This window comes from Tachypleus tridentatus, chromosome 13 (assembly GCF_004210375.1).
Source record: "Tachypleus tridentatus isolate NWPU-2018 chromosome 13, ASM421037v1, whole genome shotgun sequence".
Classification (NCBI taxonomy): domain Eukaryota; kingdom Metazoa; phylum Arthropoda; class Merostomata; order Xiphosura; family Limulidae; genus Tachypleus; species Tachypleus tridentatus.
In genome coordinates this window covers 210,546,465-210,561,881 of record NC_134837.1, presented here as the reverse complement: position 1 = coordinate 210,561,881, position 15,417 = coordinate 210,546,465, and the positions used below count along the sequence as shown (strand labels likewise).

Genomic DNA, 15,417 nt, shown 5'->3' with positions numbered 1-15,417 from the left:
TTAGTTGAAATTTAATATTTATTTAAGTATTGTTAGCGCATGGATTGGATTATTTTGTCATGCGGAGGTTAAATTAACCGAAATGAATAAATGAATATTTTGCATTTATATTCTTGCTCTTAAAAATTTGTCACGTTGAAAATATTGAAATATTATGAGAACATATAAAATAAACGTTTTTGCTAGTAAAAATTAATAATTGGAAATAAAAACAAATTGCTGTATTTAAACACAGCGCCAAATTTTAAATACTTTATGCTCCGCCAGGGGGCAGACGGTTTATCTTTTGGGAAGTTGGCTACATGCCAATAGTTGAGTACTGGCTCGATTAGAAACAACGGATGTGAAGGTGTTTCAGTAACTTAATAGGTTGTTTTGGCATGTGTATTTTCGTATATAGTTGATAAACGAAGAAGAGAAGTTAATTTCTGTCCATTGAAAGGATACTTCTGTATGTTTCCTTTGTGAGAGGGTGTACGGAAAAATTAGGGCATGGATAGATGCTTGCTGTATAGCCGCAAGTCGTAGCGCGCAATTCTGAAGCCCAAACCACATGACCAGCTTGCTGTATTTCGGAGTTGTACGCGCTCGATCGTATAAGTAGCCATTACTTTACATTGATGTGGAAGAAAGCTGTTTCTTTTTATTTTCGTTATGTTTTTCTTACAGCAAGACATCGTAACGTTTTCCAGTCATTTATATAGTTGATAATCGCGAAATATAAAGGTAAAATTATATTATTTAATTCAATTTTGTTTATTAATTGTTGTGTTCAGAAAATATAATTTCAGGTTTGTCAAAATATTAGTAGTTCTCTTGAGGCCTAATTATTTAGTGTTAGTAACTGTTTTTGTGATATTTACACACTAAAATCCACAACTTTATTTTATAGTAGTTCAGTAGTTAAATAAGTAATTCATTATTTATGTATAATGTTTGTAAACTTTTGTTCTTTAAATATTACAATTTTAAGGTTTTTATAATAATATATAATTTTTTATAATAATATTAGTCATTGAAGCGTTTCACTTTAGCCTTAGTAAATGTGACGGTTGGTTATGCACATTTATTACTCTGAAAAAGTAAAACTCCAAAACTATAATAATGTTTCAACGATATTCTGCTGTTGATAAACGTGAGTACTTGCAAATAACAATGTGTGAAAATCCAAATTAAAGATTCAAAGAGCGATATGGGAATTCTGTTTTATAGTTTTAAAACAGCATTAAGATGCACCCAAAGGAAAACAGATTACAATATTCTGCTATCTAAAATTAGAAAGAAAAAACCTGATAATAATAAAATTTAAAAGAATGCTCTAGTTAATAACTTGCAAGACCATTGTAAATTTTATATTTCGCAGTTTAAAAAGTTGATTAATAAAACTGGTTAACTTACAGAAGGCACCAGTTGGCTGAGATTTAAGTGGTAAATTTTGACACTTAGGTTAGTAAGTATAATTGGTAGTATTGAGTAATGTAAACATGGATTGGTAAAACACGCGTCATCATGACGGTATTAAATACAAAAAGTTATTCAGAAAATATTCTGACCTAATTATATATAGGTGAGAGAATGTTAAAGAAAGACTTTCGTAAAGTTCCAGCTAAGATTTCTCAAGAATTTATCTTTAGTGAAATGATGTACATTTAGTCACTAATGTAAGAGAAAGACGTGAGATTAAGTTAAAACTAAAAAACGAAAACAACATTAAAAATATTTTTAACATAAAAACCCCTGGCACGTTTCGCTCCCATGATTATTTTCTTCAGAGTAAATTTCTTTCTGTTCTCTTCCCATGAATAATTTTTATGGTTACTGCGTTACAAGATCTGGTACTAAGAACAAAGTAAGACTTCGGTATTGTGTAAAAATACCTCTTGTATCGAGTTTTCCATATTAATAACTGCTACTAACAAACTCTTATTTCCACGTAACAAGCCCTTCTGAAAACACTACTTTGAGTTTGTTTGTTTTTGAATTTCGCACAAAGCTACTCAAGGGCTATCTGTGCTAGCCGTCCCTAATTTAACAGTGTAAGACTAGAGGGAAGGCAGCTAGTCATCACCACCCACCGCCAACTCTTGGGCTACTCTCGTACCAACGAATAGTGGGATTGACCGTAACATTATAACGCTCGCACGGCTGAAAGGGCGAGCATGCTTGGCGCGACTTGGATGCGAACCCGCGACCCTCAGATTACGAGTCGCATGCCTTAACACGCTTGGCCATGCTGGGCCCCACTACTGTGCATCGGAATCGTTGAACCGAGTTATAACAAATTATATGTTAACCTGTAACAGTAATTTCTGATGCACTTTCCGTACATATTAGTCCAAGCTGTTCGTACTGTTAGAATATTGGCAGCCAGTTATTGGTACATTTGTAGGAAAACAAAGTTACGCTACTTTGTTTGTGGTGTACCTAGCTGGGGTATCGAAACCCGGTTATTAGGGATGTACGTCCTCAGACTTTCCACTGTACTACTCAAAGTTATTCCCCGGTTTCAGTGTGTATATGCTCCATACTAAAAAGTATTTCTGTGTGTTATGTTACGTACTGAAAAGCAGAGAAAACTATAATATGTATTTATGTATGGTGACAGTGAGAATATATGCGCAACTACGAGATTTGAAATCAACGCTAAACTGCATGTGGCCTCTTGATGTCTAAACCTAATTAAAATGATACGCAAGTCCTGCGCTCTCTTAAACTCGAGGAACATTTATTTATCATTATGTGAGACTTGAAATTACATTAAGTTATAGAAGATTACTATAATATCTTCATGAATATTTTTTTAATCAAATGATTTTTAAGAGTACCGAAATTATTCACCTGTCCCTCTTTAAGTAATTGTTAGTGTAGCCAGTTGATAGTTAATTATTGACACAACTGTTTTTGTACAAAAACGCAATGCTACACTGAAGGCTATCTGTTGTATTACCTACAACATGTATCGAAAGTTTTTATTTCCAAGTAACTAATTTGATTTGGATATGTACTTCTGTTGACTGTACATACTTGTTGGCCCGTCACCAGCTCTTCTTCCATGGGGAGGGTAGGCAGTGGCCATCTTGTGGGGACCACTTTATGGATTCAAAGGAATGGTGATATAACAAAGACGTTAGACTCGCCGAGCCAAGGTGGCTCTTCTTAGCGGTTAAAGAAAATCTTGCAATGTTGTAAATAGTGTTGACGTTTAAACCGCCATAGTGATTTAGAGGGGAGCTGTCCCACTCCATCACGATACTCTATCATTTTGCCACATCCTTAATTTTTATCTATTAAGTGTATCACTGATTATATTTTAAATTTTTGCCTTTTGGTGAACTGAAAGGAAATTTGCACTAAAAACATTAGGCACAACACCATAATATTATTCATATATGTGATCAAAATGTGGGGTCACAAAAGACTAACCTTTTTACCAGTGGCCTGTTGATCACACTGAGAAACATACATCGAAACATGAGGCGGATTTTGAACACTAACTTAAAAAAAAAAAAAAAGCAACTCAAAGGTATTTCTTATCTTCCCCTCTACGAAACTGGGTGTTCGAGCTATGTGGAATTTGTACCTATTTGGAGTGTTCAGTGAGTTTTACATCGTGTATTTCCTCTCTATAACTGAACTACGACGTAACGAATTGACATTAAAATAGTATCGTAAGAGTATGTTACTAGACGAGAGAATTTGGCTACTTAATCTTCATGGCAAGAAGGTGACTAACCTTTCCACCAGCTACTGTTACTAATATCAGTAACAATCCATACAGGAATTGCAGTAAAAAATCGGTCTAGGATTTGATTTTCACGCACTAAATTACACTAGGTAACGAAATGTTTACTTTTTTCTTGTTCCTGACCAGAAAGTGTTATTGCCCAATTTCTTATTCCTAAAATAAATGGAAAATACTTATTTTTCTCTTCAAACTTTGCTTTTGTGACCTGGGAGCGTATAACGAAAACATGATGGGAGACTATATTTGGGGGCTGATACGTGAAAGTAATTTACATTACAGTCGCAAATTTCGAAAAACTACTCTACTAAACATTTTTGTATAACTTTATAAATACATGTAAATCTTGATTCATATGTTGTTTTATTCAGACCTTATGTAAATGAAAATGTGCAAATTTGCCCATTTTTACATAGAAAATAGGTTAATTTCTAAATTTCATTATCCAGGTCACAAAGCAAAAGTTGAAGGGAATAATGGCTATTTTCTGTACATTTACAACATAAGCAATTAAGAAATAACAAGTGCTATCCAGGAACAAAATTTGTGTTACATAGTGTTGTTATTGTAATATTTACGGAAAATTTCTAACCGTTCCACAAGACGTTTTTAAGCTGGAAGTAAAATTTAAAACAGTAGGAGAGTACTTACTACTATTAGGCCCGGCATGGCCAGGTGGGTTAAGGCGTTCGACTAGTAATTCGAGGGTCGCGGGTTCGAATCCCCGTCGCACGAAACATGCTCGCCCTTTTAGTTGTGGGGGCTTTATAATGTGACAGTGGGTAGTGATGACTAGCTGCCTTACCTCTGGTCTTACACTGCTAAATTAGAGACGGCTAGCGCAGATAGCCCTCGAGTATCTTTACGCGTAAATTAAAAACAACAAAACGAAACAGAGTTACAATCGTGTAATTACGAGACTTTGTGTTTTAGTGAACGTAATCAGTCCAACACCCACAGCATCGAAAGAACAGCGATGTGTAATGTTCGTTTTAGAGCACGTGACTTGTTTAGAAGTCTATTTGTCTCTCTGACAGCTGGAAGAGGACAGATATTAGTTGAAATTATCCAATTTGTGTCTTGCTGACGACGACATGGTTTAAAAGGTATAATTTCTGTTGTTAACTAAGCAGAATTTTTCGGGTTCTTTATATTGTTTTTATCCAAAACCTTTTTGTAATGATTCTGAAGTTTTTAATTGGCTACACTGACCAACAGGTTTACTTTTAGTTTCGCTTACTTTGATCGAAAACTATTATATTTGGTGGCACGTGTTGAAGTGTGTTGTTAAATCTTTGACTTTCAATATTCGTGCGATTTTTGTTTTCGTAAGCGGTATTTTAAATCTTTGGAAGATAATATGGTTTTAAGTCTTTCAGCGAATAATAAATATACCACAGTAGTTAGGAATTATCTAGTTTGTGTTCCTTAAGAAAAGCACGCTTTGCCCTCTATCCAATGTTCTTTCATTAACGCTGTTGCCATGAGGGTTTCATAAATATAGTTTTGTTATTTTATGGCTACTGTTATTATGTACATTATTTGACATTGTTCGATTATTTCGTGGATTTTGGACTAAGTTAAGGCTCATGAGCTGGCCAAACCTGGGGCCGTGGAACTCTGCTATTGAAATGGCGCATTCTAAATTTTGTAAATGTATAGCTAATGATCTATACTCATTACTGGTTTTGTTTTTAGTAGATTTCTGTGAGTAGAGGTTAATGATATACCTGAAGCTTTCTTATAAATGTTATGTTTTAGAATTAACTTTCAGTTTGCTCACATGTTGTTTAACTTTAATAAAGAAAATCCACTTTCATGTCACAGTTGCATTCAGTACGAGTAGAACTCGTAAAATCTCGGAAGTTACATACTTCCTATATTTGATAATGTTTATTTGCTTTTAAGTTTAATGTGGTTGCTATCTGTGATGTTATTCGTCAATGGTATCCATAACCTTTTTTTTTTGCATATAAGTAAGTGGGAGGGATGTGGTAAGAGAAGGTATGGTAACATGTAACAAATACAAATTGACTTAAACCTTGTCAAGTATTGTGTGCAAGTTAAGTAAGCCTTTTTTGTTACAAGTGTTATCATGTCTTCTCTTAACATGCACATTCACAAAAAAATACGGTTTTAACAACTCGTACCTGTCCCAAACTAGGTTTATTGAAACCGTATTTTTACTGTGGATGTGTTTAGGAAGAAGGTGTGATAACTTGTACATAAACTATTGACTTAAACCTAGTAAAGGGTTCCGTGTGTATGGCTGTAGACTACATCGTTCTTGTCATCTGTAGGTGACAATCATCAAATGGCTGTTCTACCATAATAGCGGGTTTGTTTGTTTTATTTTAAATAAAAAATATTTTATAAGTAAAACATTGGTTGATGTATAACCAACTACTTAACTGAATTAAAGACCAGTTAATACTGTCCATATTATCAACCATCATTCTCGGAGGTTGATAATAAGCTGACTTCATCCAGACAATTACTTAATGTATCTTTAATGTCACATTTCGACCTAAACCATATCCAAGTTTTCTGTAAAATGCCCTTTCTGTATAATATTCTAAGAGTATTGATAAATTTACTTTTAATTATTTTAAGCTTCCTCATCACTGGGAGAGTTGGATAATGTTTATTTTTTATTTCTTACAATTAACAGTAGAAAATAAAGTGAGTATTGTTTTCAGATTTGTATGTGAATACAGGAGCTGTTATGTTAAAATACTTTTATCGATGTTTGAAATAAAAACTTGACTTTGCGTAACACCCTATTGTATAATCTTTAGGTGTAATTTAATCTGTAAAATTTGGTTTCTTTATTTCTAGTTGGAATTCGAATATACTTATGTAATTCAATGTTTATTTCTGTAACTAACCCTTATATCTGTGGGGCGTGACTTAGTGGTTGACTTTCCGAACTGTGAAACCAAGGGTCCATGGTTACGTTACAAGATTGATGGTTAAATCTCGCTATTCTGTTTACTAGCTACCTTCCCTCTAGTCCCTCAGTTAAAAATGGGACGGTTGGTGCAGGTATCACTCGTATATTATTATTATAATTAATATTATAATTATAACGATGTGGGTGATTAGTTTTGCTTTTCATCTAATCCATGTAACCAATCAAAACGTGCTGCATGTTCCCAAAGAATCGCCATAGAGCAGAAACGTGAGAGACAAATGTTTTTTTGGGTTTATTTGTTAAACGACTTAATAAGAAAGACTTTAATGTTGAGATTGATTTGTTTTACTTTTTTTTTTCCTTAACTGACTGATAGAGAACTGTTCTACTCCTGTCCATGTATGTCCAAATACTATGGTTAGGACTCCATTGTTTGTATCCTGAAGTTTCATTAGTCCGTCTTTATACAAAATATATTAATTTGAGAATGAGGTAAACATACGAAGGAACAATGAACGAAGTTCATCGCAAACTTAGGACTGAGAAAGAAGGTATTAGGTGTTTTATTTACACCTTATTTTGTGTCGAAGGTGTAAGACACGTGACTGATCAAATCAGATATCGTTAATTTACTTGTCGTAATTTGCGCAAATAGCCATTAGGTAACCAGTTAAGCGTGAAATTCAACACACAAACGTTGTACTCTCCTATTACAACGCTTTATAATCTCTTTGTTTTTACTCGTTTATATCAAGCCATTAAAAGTTTCCACTAATGTAAGTCTATCAGCCGCGATTACCAGGAACATCAAAAATGAAGAAGAAAACGAGATCTTCCTGTGACATATGACCGATTCTACGAAACTAGGAGCAAGGTGTTTTTATACAGTATTATGTAAATCAAGTTCATTTTTTTCAAGTTTTAAACTTAACTGGCTTATTAAAAATGTTCACATTCTTAACTGAATTTCAATTACTGAACTTTCCACAATAGGTTACAGAATATCAAATGTTCTTGTTCAAGTCACTCGCTTTATTTGGCTAAATAATCTACTCTGTATTGCACAGAATTCGAGGTTTAGAAGTTAAGTTACTGAATACGCTGAAAATGTGTTCAGACACTACTGGATATTTGAACGTTAATAGGGGGGGGATAAAACGTAACTTCACATCAAGAGCTTTGTCAGAACAGTTTAGCGAAAACACAAAATGTGTAACTAACAACACATTACAACAACAGGAAATCCCGAGAACAATATGGAACTAGTTTAAAATGCATACGTCCATACGAACGAAGCTGACGCTTGCTGTTATTGAAGACTGCGTTTGCGTTTCTTAAACTTTCGTATATTCGGAAACTTTGTTTGTTGGATTTGTTTCGTGACTATCTATTTAACTTGATCGTGAGTAACCATCTGTACGAACAATCGCTTAACTGTGTGAAGGTGAGGGGGGGGTGAACACAAAAGAATTGCTACTGACGTAACCATAATAACATTTCCGGTTTAATTGCTAAGACTAATTTGCAAGGAACTGTAAACGAAAAGTATATGGGTTTTGTTTTCAGCACTACGCACGTGTTCGATTTTGTGCGAAAGTATTCGAATGACCATATAAACAATGATTGATTGTTACTGATATGACCTTAATGCTGTGGGGATTATATAATGTATTCGTTAATCGGGTGTACTTGTCAGAACTGTAATAGCTAAAGGCTACATTTCGTATAATCTTGGGTACTTTTGTTATCAGTTTGTAGTATTAAATAATGACTGTCTTCGCCGTTTATTTATTAAATATTTTAAACATTTTTTGTTTTTAGTATTTGCTTTGAAATGTTTTAATACTAAGCTGTCGTTATAAGTAACTATGCTAAAATGTGTCCTGAGGTTTTTGCTGGCCAACTTCATCCGCCACCCAAAGAAGTGAGTAGAGGAACTAGTGTCTTTCGAGGGTTCGTCTTGTCCTCCACCACCCAAGGTGACGAGGTTACGTTTTCACCCCTCTCTGTGTGTGTCAGTAAGATTTCTCGAAAGCGGCCAAATGTGTTTAGACAAAAATGATGCACATTTCGACTATGACCCAACATGAGGGCTAATTTTGGGATGGACAAGGTAACGGGAAGGCAACGGAAATCCAAATATGTTACCATGGAAACCGATTTGTCATTCTGTTTTTACACTATCTCTAAAATTATCGGATATTGGTGAAACGTAGCGGACATATATAGAATGTTAATTGTCATTGTCCTAATAATGGTCCGTGATCATTGATAAAGATAGACATAGGAACGCGTTTTTTTTGTTTTTTTTGAAGGCCGAATATGAACAACGTAGCCCCCTGTAGTTTTATTGATATAAACACTTAAAAAAAAAAAAAAGTTGCAGCTACAAGTTACTAGTGCACGTGTCAAATTCTAGTAGCGATCTCGTTCATCTCTGTGTGCATAATCACTAAAGTTTGCAGAAATTAGAAATAGCGAAAATCGCGCCGATTTCCACATCTAACATGTGAAAGTGGTTCTTCCAAGAACACCTGGATAGAAATAGACTACGGTCTCGTACATACCGTGTACGAAAGTGTAACCACGTGTATTAAGGAGGGTATAACTCACGCACGTGTCAAACGTGATGATTTTACGAGGAAACGTAGCTGATTTGTAATAAAGGACTCTAATTACTTCCCTCTCGTGTGGAATATACTTGGATCTTTGAAATATATCAAAACATTGAGTTGTCTGCATAGACCAGACACTCTAGCTGTATTCAGTGTACCGTTTATTTTGAACATGGTATTGTAAAACCTGAATGTGTCAAATTTATTCTTTGATTTCTTGTGTCGGTAGGAGTTACCTAGCCCCTCCCTCTCATTATGTTGAGATTGCTCCATATAAATGGTACTCATATTGCACTTATTGGTGGAGTATTAAATTTGAGCCCTTCCAAAGCGTGTCGCGTGTGTTACGTCACCGCCAAACTAAAGGTCGTATAATCTAAAGTTAACTTCTCTTTCTGATTTTCGATTACCAAAACATTCCAGCAGCACAACACCCCCTGGTTACAGTACTCGAAGGGCCTGATGGCTGGGTCATTCGACTCGCAATCTGTGGGTCGCATGTTCGAATCCCGTTACCGAACATGTTCGTACACTTAAGCCGTTTGGGCATTATAATGCGACGGTCATTCATTATTTGTTGGTAAAAGAAATGTCCAGTAATTGGCGATGATGACAAGCTGTCTTCTCTCTAGTATATCACTACTAAATTGAACAACTAGTGCCAATAGATCTGGAATAGCTTTGCGCGAAATTCAGTAAGCAAACAGTCGTAAAATGTTTAGGTTTAGTTCATCGGGTTTCAGGGGGTCCGTGAAGCAGCGCCACAATTTTTTTTTCTTAAATTATTTTATGTGCATTTTTATGGGAAGGGAGTCCATAACTTTCTAATTAGATTCTCAAAGTGTCCATGAACCAAAAAAGGTTAAGAAACACTGATCTAAACAAACAATCATTATAGTATTTGGGTGTAATGTACTCTGTTCCTCAGAACTAAGGTTGATAAAAAGCAGTTTGTGAAGTAGATGAAACTTGTAACGACTTGTAATTTAGTAATGTAAAACAGTTATTTTGTTTTTCTATGTTTCAGTGATAACACACTAACTTTCTCATTCGGCTAATAGTTGACCTGTTGTACCAGAAATTAATGTTTGAAATCTTTTAAACGACTTCAAATCCTTGTTGAAAGAAAAGATGGTGTTTTGGAAGGGGGTGGGGAGATCTGCCTCGTCTCAAATTTCTGAGTTTACCTTTATTAATTCTCGTAGTTCCTATAGGATGGCCTCTATTCTGAACTCGTCACAAAATAAAATGCCAAGGTAATTCCATAGCGAATTCAGTTCTCGTGTAGAACATAATGCATAGATTCTAGCTAATAGAAGAATTAGGGATCTTTTGAAGCTCTAACTTTTATTAACTGGAATAGTATTTTCGTGTATGTACATAAAATACTATTGATTATACCTACCATTCATAAAACATTCAATAATGGACTGCTAGTAGCTGAGACTTAGTATTACTGTGTGATATTCATGCCAGTGGTTTCTTCACCAGATATTGTTGTATAATGTAACATTGTAAACCGCTCTTCACATTATGTCTTGTTGTAAAGAATCAGTGTAAACAGGACGAGTTAGTCAGGAATGGTTTGCTCCTAGGTCGGGTTTTCAAACTTTATGATAATGTTTGAACTCTTGTCACTGGGTGATTAGTGATGGGAATGGAAATTATTCTCGTAAAAAACAAGTTGGCTCATAAAATGTAAACAAAGATTTGAACTTTGTTTCGTTGAGAAATAAATGCTGACTTAGTTTTATTATTACTATGCCTACTAAGAGGTGAATTAAGATCATTCGTGAAGATTCTACCATTCATAATTTGATTTTCCTTGGACATGCCAAGTTTTCCGCATTTGACAAGTGTAACCCTCACTTTAGCACCATATTCTGCTACAGGGTAAAATTTAGAACCCAATTTGACTTTTGTTTTCCATAATTATTATATATTGCACTTGTTTCATAAATGTCATCCCAGATACGAGAGAAAAGCATTATTATTTTTTTTTTTTTTTTCGTGAGGAAGAACCCTGTGACAGTGCTGGAAGGGGGGTGATCCACCCCATGACCTCTCCAAGTCCGATTTCTGGGTCGAATGGACTCCCAACAACTCACGTTAATACCTCGATACTACTGTATGTCAATAATGAAGTTAAACATTGTTCAGTGTCTTTCATGTTCTACTTTCCGAAATGTTTGACTTACCCAAACTAGTAGTGTAGCTACTTTTATTTATTACGTTTTGTTACCATGGCGACTATAAACAATCGCGTGCAATTGGCACGTTTTGTTGTCAAGGTTACCAACATCATTTCTGCTGCTACCTTCCGCGGAAGTAAAGGTGTAACCCAGTTTTAAATAGTGCTAAATAAGCCTTAGGTTTGTAATATACACGCTTGATACAACAAGCTTATAACTCCCTCTGGAGGCTTAGTTTCGTTAGCGTAAACCTAACAACAACAACAAAAAACCTCGTAAATTATGAAAAACGTGTTTCACATATTATTCACATTACACATTTCTCTAAAAATAAGATTAGCGTGGTAACATTGCATTGAGACTTTTCAGTAATTGTAAAGATTGGTAAGTGTTTAGGTAACGGCAGTTATAATCTTAGATTACAGAATGTTTATATGGTTTAATACAAATTATAATTTGATGGTACTTTTGTAATGGATCGATTGGGCATCAAATGTAATATTTACCGAATAATGATTTTATAATCTCATGTTTTTTGAAGTGATACTGTTACGTCTTTGTTATAACACCCCTTATTGTATTGTACCACGAGGGGCCACTTTTGTTTTGTAATGTATTATTTTAATTATTTTCCCGATACTTTTGTAAATATTATAGCTGCTACAGCTGTTTGTAACTTTTCGAATTAGTGTTTGTCGCACATGCAAATTATGCCAGTAATACATTAGAACCATATTCCCCAAATAATTAATCGAGGTCATGCGTAATTAGAGAAGTGTCGTATTTGATTGAAAACACTGTTCCTGTCAGTAGTACGTTAGGAATTAATGCTGTCGATCTCGGTGAGTGTATTATAACTGTAGCGCAAGTCTACAGCCATATAATGGGTATCTATAGAAGTTCTGATATACAAGGGAATACCTTAGAGAACAATTATAAGCCCTTCTAATCTGAGGACAATAGTTATTGAAACTGATAACTATTCCTGTATCTATACCTAGCGCCAGGGTCGCATTCCATCTCCTATCTTAGGGAGTGGTCCCAGGGCTCGGGCAAGGCACTTTCGGGAACATTGTAGATTGATGAAGGGGAGGGGAGACACAAACGAACTTAGTTAATGAACAAAAACTGCGGGCGACTTCCATTACTGAAGTACAGTGGAGTACGTATGGGGTTCGAAGTAAGCAAAGAGGGTTCTCGTCATGACTAGAAGTGAATGGATTTCTTAAAATAAATCGTTCGAGAATAGACGTCTAAAAATAATTTTACAATCAGAGACCAGTGTAGTTTAACATAGACTGTACATCAGTCATAGCTGTGTGAATAACAACAGCAGCTATCGAGTAACCATAGTACAAATGCAGACCTGTGATTGTGTATGTGTTACAGTATCTATTATTGTCACTCTCAGTTAACCAGCGTATTTAATGTTTACCTGTATAACTATATATCCAAAATAACTCGTGTAACTCGACCCGAATCGAGTTTCGTGTTAGAACTGCGCGAAAGTATTGCTTGTTTTTTTTTATTTCGCGCAAAGCTACACGAGGGCTATCTGTGCTAGCCGTCCCTAATTTAGCAGTGTAAGGCTAGAGGGAAGGCAGCTGGTCATCACCTCCCACTGCCAACACTTGGGCTACTCCTTTACCAACAAATAATGGAATTAATCGTCACATTATAATGCCACCACGGCTGAAAAGGCGAGCGTGTTTGGTGCGCTGAAGTAACCTAAATACATTGTGAAGATCCGAGGTTGTGTTCCTGTGAAGGTACTTTATAATTGAAAGGGTAGTTTGGGCTTAACTTCATGCATGGAGAACAAAAAACATGTCGCAATCATAATTCGTATGAAAAATAAACAGATGATTAAAAACCGACTTATTTTGCACTTTAGTGCGTCATGCCCTTATTCTTTCGAATATTTTGACCCTTGTAGAGTGAGCAACTCGTTTCAGTTTTTTTTTAATTTTTGGTGGGTTAAACGAAAGCTCATGGTCTTTTTCAAGAGGAAATCCAAGGCTCGATTCTCCGCGTTGAACAGTGTAACTACTCCATCGTACGGTCTTGCGTTAAAAAATTATATTGGCGATAAGCTTGTGCCCTTCCACGCCAAAAATCAAGGGTTCGATTCCTCGTTGAGCAGGTAGATCATTGAATAATTTTTACTAAAAACCAAAACGACAAAAGAAATTAGACTATAGAGTTAATTGAAGTCTGGCAAATCGTAAACCTATCACACTTATTGGAAGATCTCTTTATTGAAGGTTCGGACCTCTGACATTTCCCATGATGCCTCATGACCAATGGTTTCTTAAATATTGCATCGTCCCCTTTTAGGTATACTGTAATAAATAATTACTATCAACGTCCGACCCAATAAAGCTGTGCACCTAGTCAACCTGGCTATCAGTACAGCTAAATAAATTATTTATTGTATTGTATTGTTTCGTCAGTTCGATTCTCTCGCTGTTTACGATGTTTTCGGCAGTAATCCCAATAATATCAGGTCATTCCTTCAGTAATTTCCGATTTTATGTTCAGAAAAAGAGGATTTCAAACCTTTGTAATGTCATTTAATCAGCAATGTAAGTTCCATTATTATTAATTATTTCCTGCCAACAATTCACAAGCTTCTGAATGCCATTTCTATAAAATTCTTGTGGGTTTGGATGAAAAGAATGTAGATGGTAGTTTTGACATCTTCATGTGTTCCAAGCTCTCTTCCATCAAGACAGTTCTACAAACTTTGAAATAGATGATAATCAGATGGCGCAAGGTCTGGAGAATAAGGAGGATGTGGAAGTTTTCTCAGTCTAGCTCTTCAGTCTTTGTAGATGTGATCCTCGCTGTATGGGGGCCATACATTATCGTGATGTACTACAACACTTTTACGACTGATTAAAGCAGGCCTCTTTTCTTTCAGTGCAACATCCAAGCGCTCTAACTATTGACAATAGAAGTCTGATGTAATTGTTACATTGAGTGACAGCAACAATATCCCACCAAATGCTTAACAAGTCCTTCCTTGGGTGGAAGTCCATTTTTGGCTGTGCTTTAGCCAGTTTACCTGCACTGAACCATTGTCTGCAGTACTTAACATTTTTATAAAATATCCACCTTTTCATCTCCAGTCACTAGTCTAACCAAAAAAGGTGAGTTACGTTCATGAGAGTACAGAGAAGTGCAAATGTCCAATCTTGGTCTAAGGCTGGCTTTTGTCAAATCATGGGGGATCCATTCTCCAAGTTGTAGATGACAGTGAACTGTTAAATGGGTTGAATTAAGATTCTGTGCTAGTTCTTCAACTGTTACAGCACAATCTTCATCAAGTGCTGCCAGCAGCAAGTCATCATTGAACTCAACATGACGACCTGAACGTGGTGTATCACATAAGCTGTTGTCACCCGATCTGAACTTCTGAAACCATCTTCGACATTTTCTTTCTAGAGAGACTTCGCAGCATAAACACCTTAAATGTTTCATGTAGTTTCTGCTGCATTGTTGCCTTTTTAAAACTCATAAAGCATTATATGTCTAATGTGTTCCTCTGACACATCCATCTTTATAAAGGTTTATTTGATATATGTTCTGAAAAAGTGGAGTTGGGTTAGTTTATTTTATTTATCTGAACATTTTTATACATGTCCCACTACATATTTTAGTCATTAAAACCTTCTACAAAGACAGAAATGTTGATGGACTTTCTGTATTAAATTTTCGGAGACAACTTGTGGGATGACCTGATATGTCACAGGTTTCGGCCAACTTGGTAGATTTAGGTTAATTCTAATTACGTACATTGAGCTGACAATGCAAAGCAATCTGTATAATGAAGCTATAGCATTAATAAACTACACAGAAAAGATACGACATTCGATATACTAGGCCCGGAATGGACAAGTGATTAGTGCAATCGGCTCGTAATCTGGGGGAGGGTCGCAGCGTTGTATCTTC

The 15,417-nt window shown here is 35.5% G+C and overlaps 1 long non-coding RNA gene across 1 annotated transcript in view; it reads left to right on the top strand.

Annotated features, from left to right (window-relative positions):
- Positions 1–302: 302 nt before the first annotated feature.
- LOC143238441 (uncharacterized) overlaps positions 303–15,417 on the top strand; it is a 55,142-nt gene continuing 40,027 nt past the window's right edge. The window contains exon 1 of the long non-coding RNA XR_013020582.1: positions 303–726. This is a non-coding gene — a long non-coding RNA (uncharacterized LOC143238441). The remainder of the gene's footprint in view (positions 727–15,417) is intronic.